We start from the raw sequence: 14,330 nt of genomic DNA, 5'->3' as shown, positions 1-14,330 counted from the left end.
TGAAGGGCCTGATTGAATCGACAAGGTTTTTTGTGAAGAACCCTGTTGACGTCTGGATACAGTCTCAAACTGAATATCCATGACGTAGTTTTCTGCACTCATCAGAGATGGTACAGATGATTGAGAAATGTGCCTTTTGCCCTTTGAGGTAGTAGCTCTTGAAGAGGATGCTACTGCTTGGGGAGAAATGGTGGTTTCATTTCTCGGCGACGGGGGTCGCTGGTTGCTTTGCGGTGGGGGCCGCTGAGTGTTTGGTCGTCTTCGGCCGAGAGGAGGTTCCATAAGAAAGAAGAGAGGTCAGAGCTGATTTAGGAGTTTTCAAGAGATGTTCTCTTGAGAGGTAATCAGCAAGGGAATTCTCGCTTCCTTTTATAGGCACGACTTGAAAATCAAAGTAAGACAGTATGGCCTGCCACCTTGCAAAGATTTACTTTGAGACCAGATTCTTTACATCCTTTTCAAAGATGAATTTACTTGCTTTTGAATCTGTCCGAACGGTGAAATCTTTGTTGATAAGATCTCCTTGGAATTTTTGAACACAAATTACTATTGCTAATACTTCTTTCTTCACCCTGGAATAGTTTTTTTGGGCACTATTCCAGATGCCTGCATGATAACGGATAATCGTGATTTTTCCGTTAATTCCCTGTTTGAGTACACCGCCGTAACCAATTTATGACGCGTCGGTGTCTACTATGAGACGTGCATTGTCTTCCACTAGAGATAAGCACGGGATGCTTTTCGCCAGTGATTTGATGGATTGGACTGCGCGTGTATGATCTACAGTCCAAGGCTTTGGATTTTTCTTCAATCTATCATATATTGGCAGACAGATTGTACGGAGATCTTTAATAAAGTCTCCAATGGAATTCACACAACCCAGAAATCTTTGTAGCTGTGTTTTGTCTTGTATGACATCTGAGAATTTATCCACAAATTCCAGAGACCGTTGGATTGGTTTGATGATTCCTTGATTAAGATCATAACCGATTAATCTAACCTTCGTTTGGAACAACTTGATCTTTGGTTGGGAAACCACGAGACCATTTGTTCTGATAATATTGAGGAATAACTGGAGATGCTTGAAATGTTGATCTACAGTATTCGAGAATACCAGAATATCATCAATATAGACTATTGTGAAATTTTGGTATTTGCTGAAGATGTCATTCATAATGTTCTGAAATTCGGAAGGAGCATTCTTCAATCCGAATGGCATTACATTCCATTGAAACTGTCCGAATGGAACATTGAAAGTCGTCTTGTAACGGTCACTTGGATGAATCTGAATTTGCCAAAACCCAGATTTTAAATCGAACTTTGAAAACACCTTTGCTGAAGTGATTCTTTTCAGCAAATCTTGTCGATTCGGTATAGGATACCTAATCCATTTGAGGACTTTGTTAAGAGACTTGTAATTTATCACGAGCCTGGGAATTCCTCGTTCTTTCTCAGCTTGATTGTTCACGTAGAAAGCCGAACAAGACCAAGGGCTTTTGGAAGGGCTGATTAGTCCTTTTTTGAGAAGATCTGTTATCTCGTCTGTACACGTCTTGACCAGATCTTTGCTCATTTGAATAGGTCAAGTTTTTGTTGGGATTTCGGCCTCTTTGAATGTCTCAACATATGGCAGATTAACCATATGCTTTTTCCTATCCCAGAAGGCATTCGGGATGTTTGAACAAACTTCCTTTTCAAGCTTTTCTTGGAAGTTTTGAAGTCTTTGTTGAACGGATGGCATATTAATCTGAATTGCCACCTTACAGGTCTTGATATCATCTTGAAGGAATTCAATTTGTTTTTCCTTCTTTGCGATGCTATTGATATAGAGACTAATATCTTCTTCAATTGATGAAATATATGTTGGAATCATCGGATGACTTAATTTGAAGATTATATCTTTGTTGAACTTCTTTGAAACTATCTCTTTATCAGTGACTGAAAAAGGATATAATTGAGTTAAAAAGGGGTACCTAGTATGACTCCTTCATTAAGGTTTTTGACCAGGATGAAGGTGTTGATAAGGCACACGTCGTCGTTGTAGATGTGGACCTTAGATAATTTATACTTGATGTTCAACGGATTTCCCTCGGCTTCGCTAAGAACTTCTTTGGTTTTCTCGAAGTATTTACAAGGTACTAAACCTTCTTGGATGACATTCTGATCGGCTCCAGAGTCGATAAGGGCGTAAGTCTCCAACTGGAAATCTCTGATTTTGAAGATAATCTTGGACATCCACTTCTGGTTTTGAACTTTACTAATGTAATTGATTCCGCTTGGTGAACCAGTCAGTAAAGTTTGTTCAGGTTTTGAGGAAGTTTCTCCTTCCGTGGCTTCTGACTCTTGAGATTTTTTTAAGGCATATTCAAGAGTAGAAAGACGTTGCTTACTATCAACAACTTCCTTTTTTAGAGTCTTCACTTCATTGTGGAGATCTTTAATTTGGATAGATTTCTTAGCCTCTCCTTTGACCTTTTTTAGAATATCTTGGAAAGAATATTCTATTAGGTTCAATTCTGGCTTCCTTTGAAGAGCTTCAGCTTCGAGACTTTCCCTTAGTTTGATGAGACACATTCGCTTAGAGATTTCATCGGGTAATTGCTCAATTAGATCAAAGAGTGCTTCTTGATTTTTGCTAATGACATTGATGTGGCCGTGGCATTTTTCCGCGCAATGGCCAGTGCAAGGAATGACTTCATCTTCTTCAGAGGAATCACTTTGAGAGAAAAAGGTTTCCTCATTTGAGTCTTCATCGTTTATGAGATCAATATCATCATTATCTGTTGAAGACTTGGAATAGGAAGAGTATTCTTCTTCGCTTCTGATGGCATAGAGAAAAGATTGTCGTGTTTCTTCATCTATGGTCAGAAAATTGATTTTGTACTTCAAATGGCATTTGCTAGAATAACTGCTACCTGTCCATCTTTATGGCAGGTATCACTAGGTGAGAAAAGGTAGCTTCTTCTTCTGGAGGGAAGGTGGAAGGTATCTCTTTGCCTCTTGCCGTGACCCAAACAGTGCCATTTTTAATGACTACTACCTGTCCTTGGGCTTGGAGCGTTTCAACTAGAGCTTCGTTTCTAGCTAGCTAGCTCTCTTTGTTTTTTAATTTGAAAGCCCCAATGATGGAAATTGAAACCTTCCAATATTCTCGAGGTGATAAAATTTTTCTAATAGCCTTCGTGCCACTCATACCTATTAATTCATATCTTATAACAAAGTGTAAATTAATATAACGTGGGATATTTCAATCAAACATAAAAATATTTTTCTGGACCAAATAAAATAATAGGATAACTTTTTACAAAATGTGATACCATTTTCGAACGGGTGTCATAGGATGCTAACACTTTCCCTACGCTCAATCGATTCCCAAACCAAAAATTCTGTTTTTGTAGACCAAGTTTTTTAAATAGGTGACCAATCACACCTCGTAGATGATTAGTGCAACTCCAAACCCTTATCTCGAAAGAGACCCTTCTGGGGATGACTTCGGCTGCTTCGTGTCGCGATACGTTGCGACAAATGTCTTAGAAGTGAACTTTCCATTCACATTGTGTTTTACATAATTTTCGTTGGTATATCACAACCTTGATAGACATGTTCTATTTGTACACTGGCTGGAATTCCTAGTTTCGGACAACTCCTTAGTAGCTCCTTGAAACATTCCCATGCTTCATCCAGATTCTTTATGTATTGAAGGGAAAGGGAACCTTGTTTGCCATCAATTGAATGCCACTTTGTATTCATACAATATCCACATGGACATCTTGTTTTCCCGTATTGTTGACGTGAAGTTTTGCCAATTTTGTGAATTGTTTTACTCCTTTTACATACTCGGGCGAGAATCTATTTCTAACCTTAATCCAATCTTTATTCATTCTCAATGTTAATATTGTTCAAATAACCTTCAATTCAGTATAAATGGGCAATGTTGAATCCTAAAAGAACCAGACAAAAGATTAGTTTTGTTTTGTCATGAACCTAAGGATATTTTGAAAATAGAAATATCTAAAATTTGCTTTCAAGGTGTGATGAGCATGATAGAAGTGGTCATTGTTGAGGAAAGATTGTTGTAGTTAAAAGTATGGGAGTTTGAAAGTATTATTGAGAGCATGTATATCCCTAAGATATAGCCACTAAGGAAAGAATCAATATATACTTAGAAGACTCACCTAGATCTTTCTATGTTTTGCATATCGTTTTTAAAGCTTTTTAAAATCTAAACCAATATCAGCACGCTCACAACCAAAATAACGAATTCAGAATAAAATCAACATACTAACAACCAAAATAACGAATTCGGAATAAAATCAGCACAATCACAACCAAAATAACGCTCACAACTTAATTAACGAGTTCATAATCACACCAGCATGCTTCAAACTAAAATAGTTAATACTTATTACCAAACCAATAAATTAAATCAAACAAGTAATATTAGCACATTCACAACCAAAAAAAAAATAAATAATCAAGTCAAAATCAAACTACTTACAAATTAATTCACAACATACCTTCAGCAAAAGTTACAACGAACTTTGGGAACCAATGCGATACAGCTCAAAGTCAAGTGTAGACATCGTATTTGGTCTGACTCGCTCTTGTTAAAAAAAATTATTATTATTGATTTATTTATTATTGATTATTTTATTATGTTTATTGATTTAATTTAAAATAACATAATTTACTTTATTATAAGTTTTAATGTAAAGTTTTAATTAAATCAAATTAGGTTTTAAAATTAGATTTTGTTTGAAAGTAATTTGGTTTTATTAGGATTTTATTTAATTGATTATAAGATTTAAAAAGCTGATATTTTTTTCTCTCCTTTGATTTTTTACTTTATAGGTGTCCTCTTCCCTTCTTCTCCTCCCTCTTTTTCTCTCTTCCCTCGCCTCTTTTTCTTTTTTACCATTATATTTATGTGTATTTAAGGAGGGTTGTAGTGCAGCGGGAAAACATACAGATAAGAGAGACAAAAGAAATTTCATTCACTTCCTCCTTTCTATTCACCATCATCTTCTCTTCTTCTTCACCCACACCGGCGACGATACTCCAGCGGAACAACCCGCATCACAATAGTTCGGCGCAAAACTTTACAATCCTGATAGACCAATAATACAACGAATCGGGCTACCCACCTGCAATAGCACAAATTTTGGCAATCTCTACAATCGATGCACAGATCTCAGACTCCCACCATAGCTCAAGTGCTCCTTCACGGCTTCAGACTCGCAGGCACACCAAGGAATTCCTCTGTGTTTTAAAAAAATGCTTTGGAAATGATTTATTTTAAATGAGTTTGTTTTAAAATTTCTTTTTTAAATGAGCTTGTTTTAAGATTTCTTTTTTTAAATGAGTTTGTTTTAAATATTCTTTTTAGAATGAGTTTGTTTTAAATATATTTTTTTAATTAAGTTTGGTTTAAATATGATTTGTTTTAAATGGATTTTTTTTAAGTAAGTTTTAAGAAAGTTTGTTTTTATACCGATTTCAAATATAAAACAAAATAAAGTTTTTTTTTTATAATTTTCGGTTTTAGTTTTTTATTTTTCTTTTTTTTAAACAAAATTCAAAACAAAGATTTGTGTTTTGAAAAGGAAATTTAGATTGTATCTTGTGGTGTTGGCATAGTGATAGGTTCCTTGAGCGTAAATTTGTCTGTCCCAGGTTTTAGTCTTTGCTTCTCTAAGTTAAAGTTATTTTATTTTATTTTATTTTTATATCATTGTTTTTACTAGACAACTGTTTAAATAAAATATTTTTTAAATAAAAAAAACTTTTCTTTTTTTTTAAACAAATTTCAAAAATAAAACCTTTATATTTTAAAAAGGAATTTAAGTTGTATCTTAAGATCTTGGCACAGTGGCAAGAACTTTGGATGTTGTTTATCGTAATAAAAGTTAGAGCCTTTATCATGATTTCTTTTTATTTTTTTATCATTTTTTTACTAAAGAATTATTTCGAAAACTCCAATCAAGGTGATAAAATTTTTCTAATGGTCTTATTGCCACTCATACCTATTAATTCATATCTTATAACAAAGTGTGAATTAATGTAACGTTGGACATGTCAATCAAAATACAAAAATAATTTTCTTTTGGACCAAAGAAAATAATAGGTTAATTTTTGACAAAATGTGGTACCGTTTTCGAACAGGTGTCGTAGGGTACTAACACCTTCCCTACGCTCAGTCGACTCCCGAAACAAATTTCTGTTTTCGTAGACCAAATTTTCTTGTTAGGTGACCAATCACACCTCGTAGATGATTGGTGACGACTCCAAACTCTTATTTCGAAAGAGACCCTTCAGGGGATGACGTCGGCCACTCCGCTTCGCGATGATGTTGCGACAGCTTGGCGACTCCACTGGGGACCTTTAGAGAGTCAAGCCATTATTTTAGTCATTTATTATCCTATTATATATTTTTTTTTTGTCCGCTTTGCTTTTCTTTTTTTTTTTTGAAATGTTGTATTATTTTAAATATCCTATTGTATAATGTAATATTATTTGGCATCAAATTCATCTCGCACAAATTCACAAGCCTCCTACCCGGGCTTTACCATTAAGATAAGATTGGAGATTGAGTAGTGCGACCTTCGTGGAATTTCGGTTCTCGTGCAGGCGCATGAATTTCTCCACTCAGATTGACCATACTGCGAAAGCGTATGGAAGATGTGGGGGTCATATTCCTCTAGGTTGTGTAGGCATTAACTTTACACTCATCTTAGCCATAACATAACATTTCGCTATTTATTTATTTGTTTTTGTTTGGGGTTGGTGTTAATAAAGTGATGCGTAAAAAAGGTCTCATTGCATTAAAAATGAGATGTCTCATTGAATAAAAAAAAAGTCTCATTACTTTAAAAAAAAAGGGCCTTAGTGCATTGAAAAGAAGAGACTCGTTACATTGACATTAACTTTTTCATTTTCATCATTTTATTATTATTATTATTATTATTAATTAATTAATTTGTTTTTTTTTAATATTTTTCTAAAAAGTTTTGCAAAATTTTCTTTTTCCCCTTTAAAGTAATTCTCACAAATTGTGCAAACTTTGACCTAAGTTTTAAATCACTAATTGGCAGTAAATTAAAGTATGAGTTATAGTAAAATTCCGACCCAATAATAGGAAGAGGAAGACCAAGAAACTGTCCGCAAATGCTCGAAAAGCAAACAACATATTTATGGCGATGCCTCGCATTGGAGGATGTCATAGCACTGTTTCAAAGCACATAAGGAACTTGTCAATTGGATATCTTAGAGAAAAAAAATGCTCAAATGCCTTCGCAAACAAAGACGAGATCTAGAGCATTAGGGATAGTGTTATTGATACTCTGCTTTAATCTATTTCCAATTTAATGACTTAAGCTTTGTGGTTTAAATTTGACACAATCGTTTGTTTTGTTTCACTCTTGTAATATTCATTTATTTATAATGAAATCACAAACTTATTTATTTATGGTTTTCTCTCCTTTTATCATCTATTTTTCTAAAAAAAAACAAAAGAGATTGTTCAAGATAGCTCGCTCACGGGCACCGCATCGCACTTAACGTATTAGACGCAGGGCGAGAATAATAATGGAAGATCAAAAAGCTGAGCAGGAGAAAACAAGAAAAGATATTGCAGAGTTGCAAGACAAGTTAGATGTCATCCTCCTCGCACTAGAAAAAGGAAAGACGGCTGTGAATCTTGCTACATCTAGAAACCAGTCCATAAGTCGCTACAGACCCCGCCTTTATTGACCTGGGTACGGTCCACCTCTTAGGCCAGTAGCAGAGGGTTTCATGCCACAACATACAACGTACAACCCTCTGTATGACGTCTAGGTTGGTCAGTATCCACATCCCTTTGTTAAGGGAGCTCAGCAAATCCCAGCCAACATTATTTTTCGAGAGCCCGAGCAAATGATGTCACCCCCTATAGTCCTTAATCTTGGTGGTCTCCCAGTCAAGACAGACCCAGTCGGACAAAGTGCCCCCAGTAATGAGAAGTTTGAAGTTCTAGAGGAAAGGTTAAGAGCAGTAGAGGGGACATATGTTTTTGGCAATATTGATGCCTCTCAATTGTGTTTGGTCTCTGGATTAGTCCTCCCTCCAAAATTTAACGTACCAGAATTCGAGAAATATGATGGTTCTTTTTGTCCTAAGAACCACCTTATAATGCACTGCAGGAATAAGACACCGTACGTCCAAAATGACAAACTGTTGATACACTACTTTTAAGATAGTCTATCTGGTCCAGCTTCTCGTTGATACATGCCGTTAGATAACTCGCATGTCGATTCATGGAAGAATCTAGCTGATTCTTTCCTAAAGCAATATAAGCATAACATAGATATGGCTCCAGACTGTTTAGATTTACAAATAATGGAGAAGAAGAGTACAGAAAGCTTTAAGGAATACGCCCAAAGATGGAGGGACACGGCAGCTTAGGTTCAACCTCTTTTAACTGATAAGGAGTTATCTTCCATGTTTATCAACACTTTAAAGCAACCCTTCTATGATCGGATGATAGGAAGCGCTTCCACTAATTTCTCTGATATTATGACCATCAGAGAAAGAATCGAGTACGGTGTCAAGCATAATCGACTAACTAGTATTGCTAGTGAGACATTGGCCACGAAGAAGGCAAGTTCTTTGAAGAAAGAGGATGAGGTGCAAATGGTAGGAGCAGACCGACACTCTTGGAAACAACAACTGTATGGTTGGACACCACGATATGCTCCATATTATTACCCAACGCCATAGAGGTATAATCAACCATATGTGAATAATGCAACTTCACATTACTCTCCTTATGCCTGTCAAAATTTTCGATCCCCGGCCTGTCAAAATTTTCAACCTTGGAGTCAGCAACATAATACATTCTATACTCTTGGGCAGCAGAATAACATAAGGGCACGTAAACAGACTCAGTTCGACCCAATCCCTATGACTTATACTGAACTTCTGCCTCAATTATTTCAAAATAATTAATTGGCACCGGTACCTGTAGATCCGATCCAGCCTCCATACCCAAGATGGTAGGATGCAAATGCCCGTTGTGACTATCACACAGGAGCCATAGGGCATTCAAAAGAGAATTGCACCGCATTTTAATATAGAGTTCAAGCTTTAATCAAGGCAGGATGGTTGAACTTTAAAAATGAAAATGGGCCTGATGTAAGTAAGAATCTGCTGCCGAATCATCGAACCTCCAAATAAATGAAGTTGAATACCAAGAGATCGAGTCAAAGAGTAAGGCTACAGAAATTACAACCCCTATGAAGGAACTATTTGAAATTCTCTTGGAGCAGTGGATATGTATCAGTGGAGTATCTATGTCCAACCCTCAAGTATAAAAGGTATGATGAAAGTCTGACGTGTTCGTTCCACGCTGGGACAAAAGGACCTCTCTAGAGCAATGCAACCGTTTTCAAGGGAGAGTTCAAAAGTTGTTAGACTCAAATGTCGTGGAGGATGTCTCGGCTGATGAAAGCTCAAATGCCTCTCTTAAGTCAAAACTTCTCACCATCTTTTACCGTGAAAAGCCTGATGCACCCAGCAGCAATCGGAAACCGATCACTATCACTGTCCTAGCTCTTTTCGAGTATAAAAGTTCCAAAGCAGTGCCTTGGAGATATGAGTGCAAGGTAACTATCGGGCAAGAGGTATCATCTCCTTCACTCTCAGTTGACAATATCACCAGAGTAAGAGGTTTGGCACGAACTAGGAGATGTTATACACCAGATAGCTTGCTTAAGCACATGAACGAGCCTACTAGTGAAAATAATAAAGAAAAAGCAAGTGAGAAGAAGAAGAAGAAGGTGGAAGAGGATAAGAAAGGGAAGGCAAAACTCAACGAGGATGTTTATGATGAATTGGTGGAGGCAATTGTTGTAAAGGATGTAAGTCCTAAACAACCCGTGTCCGAGGAAGAGACTCAAGAGTTTCTAAAGTTAGTGAAGCAAAGTGAATACAAAGTTATTGAACAATTAGGTCGGACACCCGCAAAGATCTCTATATTGTCTTTGCTTTTATCCTCTGAAGCGCATCGAAATACATTGTTGGAGGTCTTGAAGCAGGCTTTCATTTCACAAGACATCACAGTGGACAATTTGAGCAACGTTGTTGGCAATATAACGGCATGTAGCTCCATCACTTTTACATATGAGGAGATACCACCAGAAGGTACAGGACATACCAAAGCTCTCCACATCTCAGTTAAGTAAAAAAACTTCCTTGTAGCGAAAATCCTTGTTGACAATGGATCTTCTCTAAACATAATGCCGAGATTCACGCTAAAGAAGTTACCGGTCGATATGTCCCACATGAGATCTAGTACTGTGATAATAAGAGCTTTCGATGGAGCTCGCAGCACTGTTGTTGGGGATATTGAGATCCCTATCCAGATAGGTCCTTGCACCTTTGACATAACATTTCAGGTTATGGACATTACATCAGCTTATAGTTTTTTGCTGGGGCGATCGTGGATAAATTAAGCAAGAGCAGTTCCATCCATTTTACATCTGAAAATTAAGCTTGCAGTTGACCAAAAGTTGGTGATCATATTAGGACAAGAAGACATTCTGGTCTCAAGACTCGCTTCGATGCCATATGTTGAAGCAGCAGAAGAAGCTTCTGAGTCATCATTCCAATCATTTGAGATTGCAAATGCTACAACTCTACATGGTAGGTTTGGAGGACCTAAACCACGACTATTAGAGGTCGCCTTTAAGGGGCACAGTGGGAGCTTAGACAAGCTGCTGAGGATGGCTAAGAACACAAGGAGGTTCGAGCTAGGGTATAAGCCAAATAGAGGTGACATCACCAGAGTGCAGAACCGTAAAAAAGCAAAATGTGTAGCAAGATTTGAGAATAGAAAGCATGATTACCCAAGGAGGACTGTTCCACCCCTCAGCCACTCTTTCAGAAGTATCGGCATAAACCATAAGGAGTACGATGAGAGTTCTATGGTGGCTGAGTGACAGAAGAAAGAGAGCAAGCCAGACCTTTTGTCTTCCTGTGCCCAAACGGTTTTGAGCTGAGCAATTGGAGCGTGTTAAAGCTACCGTCTTTTATAAATAATAAGTCAAACAATATAGAGATTGAATGTGATAATGATTTGAAATACAAGCTCGATACACCTATATACAACGTCGAGTCTAATAAGGAAATGGATGATGAGCCCTCTGCTGAGTTATTAAGAATGCTAGAAGAAGAAGAAAAGATGTTGGGATCCCATGAGGAATTAACCGAGACAGTTAACTTGGGTTCACAAGCGGAGGATAAAGAGGTTCAAATAGGCATTAATATGTCTTCAGAGAGTCGCAAAAAGTTGATAGAGTTACTTCATGAATATGTTGATGTTTTTACTTTGTCCTATCAAGATATGCCTGGTTTAGATACAAACATTGTAGTGCACAAATTGCCAATCAACCTAGAGTTCAAGCAGGTGAGGTAGAAGTTACAAAATATGAGATCATATATGTTGATCAAGATAAAAGATGAAGTAAGGAAACAAATTAATGCAGAGTTCCTTACGGTATCTAATTACCCTGAGTGGGTGGCGAACATTGTCCCTGTACTAAAGAAATTAGACAAGTAAGAATGTGTGTGGATTATAGAGACTTGAATTGTGCAAGTCCAAAAAACAACTTCCCGCTTCCTCATATCGATGTGTTGGTGGATAATACTGCTGGATTCTCAACCTTCTCCTTTATGGATGGGTTCTCAGGATACAATCAAATCAAGATGGCACCTGAGGAACATGAAAAAATCACATTCATTATGATATGGGGAACTTTCTGCTACAAAGTTATGCCGTTCGAGCTAAAAAATGCTGGGGCAACCTACTGGCGTGCCATAGTTACCCTCTTTCATGACTTGATGCACAAAAAATTGAAGTTTACGTGGATGATATGATTGCCAAGTCAAAACAGGGCGAGGAGCACACGATTATTTTAAGGAAGCTATTTGATCGATTGAGGAAGTTCAAATTGAGATTTAATCCCAACAAATGTATATTTGGGGCAACCACTGGAAAACTTCTGAGCTTTGTAGTAAGCAGAGAAGGCATTAAAGTTGACTCGGATAAAGTCAAAGTAATCTTAGAGATGCCACCTCCACAGACGCAGAAAGAAGTTAGAAGGTTCCTAGGACAACTCAATTACATCGCAAGGTTCATATCTCACTTAACAGCAACTTACGAACCCATCTTTAAATTGCTCCGCAAGAACAATGATGGGGTATGGAGTGAAGATTGTGAAGCAGCATTTGATAAGATTAAGCAATATTTGCAGGACCCTCCAATTCTTGTGCCACCAACTCCAGGACGACCCCTTATTTTATATCTCACAGTGATTGAAAACTCAATGGGATATGTACTGGGGCAGCATGATGACTCGGGTAGAAAAGAACATACCATATATTATTTGAGTAAGAAGTTTACCGATTGCGAGACTAGATACTCTCAAGTAGAAAAAAACTTGTTGTGCTCCAGCTTGGCCTACCCGACATCTAAGACAATATATGTTGTATTATACCACATGGCTCATTTCAAAGATGGACCTCATAAAGTACATTTTTGAAAAGCCATTTCTCTCAGGTCGAATTGCAAGGTGACAGGTTCTCTTGTCCGAATATGATATTGTCTATGTGACTCAAAAGGTCATTAAGGGGAGTGCTTTGGCCGACTACCTAGCTCAACAACCTATAAATAACTATGTACCGGTGAAGTTCGACTTTCCAGATGAGTATATCTCCATCATAACCGCAAGTGAGGAAAGTTTAGACCCACAAACTTGGACCATGATGTTTGATGGTGCCTCTAACGAGTTAGGTCATGGGATAGGGGCTATTTTGATATCACCCAAAGGGGAACTATACCCTCTTACCGCCAGATTACGTTTTGACTGCACATATAATATGGCCAAGTATGAAGCATGCTCGATGGGTGTCCAAGCTACTATTGATATGAAGGTTAAGAAACTTAAAGTTTTTGGGGATTTTATGCTAGTAATTCATCAGCTAAGAGGATAATGGGAAACAAGAGACGCTAAATTGTTGCCTTACAAACAACTCATAACAGAATTGTCACAAGAATTTGATGAAATCTCATTTGATTATTTGCCAAGAGAAATAATCAAGTAGTAGATGCATTAGCCACATTAACAGTGATGTTCAATTTAGAACTCAATGAGGATGTCCGTCTGATTAAAGTTAGAAGGAGAGATGTCCCAGTTTCTTGTATCAGCACTGAGGAAGAACCTGACGGTAACCCCTGGTTTCATGACATCAAGCAATATATCAAGAGTAAAGAATATCCACCAAATGCTTCAGAAAATGATAAGCGCACCCTCCGCAAGTTGGAAATGAAGTTTTTCTTAAAATGAGAGATATTGTACAAGAGAAACCATGACATGGTTCTCCTAAGGTGCGTCGAAGGAAGAAAGGCCAATAGGATTATGGAGGGAATTCATGACGGAGTTTGTGGTACTCATGCAAATGGGCACATGATGGCTAGACAAATTTTAAGAGCTGGCTATTACTGGCTGACTATGGAGACAGATTGTATTAAATATGCAAGAAAATGTCACAAATGTTAAATTTACTTGGACAAGACTCATGCTCCTACTTCTCATTTGCATACTTTGACAGCTCCTTGGCCTTTGTCTATGTAAGGCATGGATGTGATAGGACCTATTGAACCTAAAGCATCAAATGGGCACCGATTCATTTTGGTAGCCATAGATTATTTTACTAAGTGGGTAGAAGCAGCTTCTTACCGAGATGTGACAAAAAGAGTTGTAGTCAAATTCATCAAGAAATAAATTATTTGTCGTTATGGTCTTCCTGAAACCATAATTTCTGATAATGCAAGGAATTTGAACAATAAATTGACAAGCGAGCAGTTTAAGATCAAGCATCTCGACTCAACTCCTTATCGACCTAAGATGGAAGGTGCAGTGGAAGCCACCAACAAAAACATAAAAAGAATCGTTGAAAAAATTACTGTAACTTATAGGGACTGGCATGAAATGCTTCTGTTTGCCTTACATCGTTATCGCACCTCAGTCCGTACTTCAACTGGGGCAACGCCATTTTCATTAGTTTATGGTATGGAAGTTGTTCTTCCCGTTGAAGTAGAAATTTCATCATTGAGAGTTATCATGGAAGCTAAGTTACAAGAGGCTGAATGGGTCCAAAGACATTATGAGCAGCTAAATTTTGTAGAAGAAAAGAGGTTGATAGCATTATACAGAAGACACCTTTACCAAAGAAGAATGATGAAAACCTATAGGTGCACCCAAGAATGTTTAGAGAGGGAGATTTGGTTCTAAAAA

General features: G+C 37.3%; 1 pseudogene; it reads left to right on the top strand.

Moving 5' to 3' along the window:
- The first annotated feature begins 8,550 nt into the window (after positions 1 to 8,550).
- On the top strand, positions 8,551 to 13,379 carry LOC148209544 (uncharacterized; annotated as a pseudogene).
- The last annotated feature ends 951 nt before the right edge of the window (positions 13,380 to 14,330 follow it).

This window comes from Momordica charantia, assembly GCF_013281855.1.
Source record: "Momordica charantia cultivar OHB3-1 chromosome 8 unlocalized genomic scaffold, Mcharantia_2.0 BLBB01000008.1, whole genome shotgun sequence".
NCBI lineage: Eukaryota > Viridiplantae > Streptophyta > Magnoliopsida > Cucurbitales > Cucurbitaceae > Momordica > Momordica charantia.
This window is presented reverse-complemented; position numbering and strand designations above follow the sequence as displayed.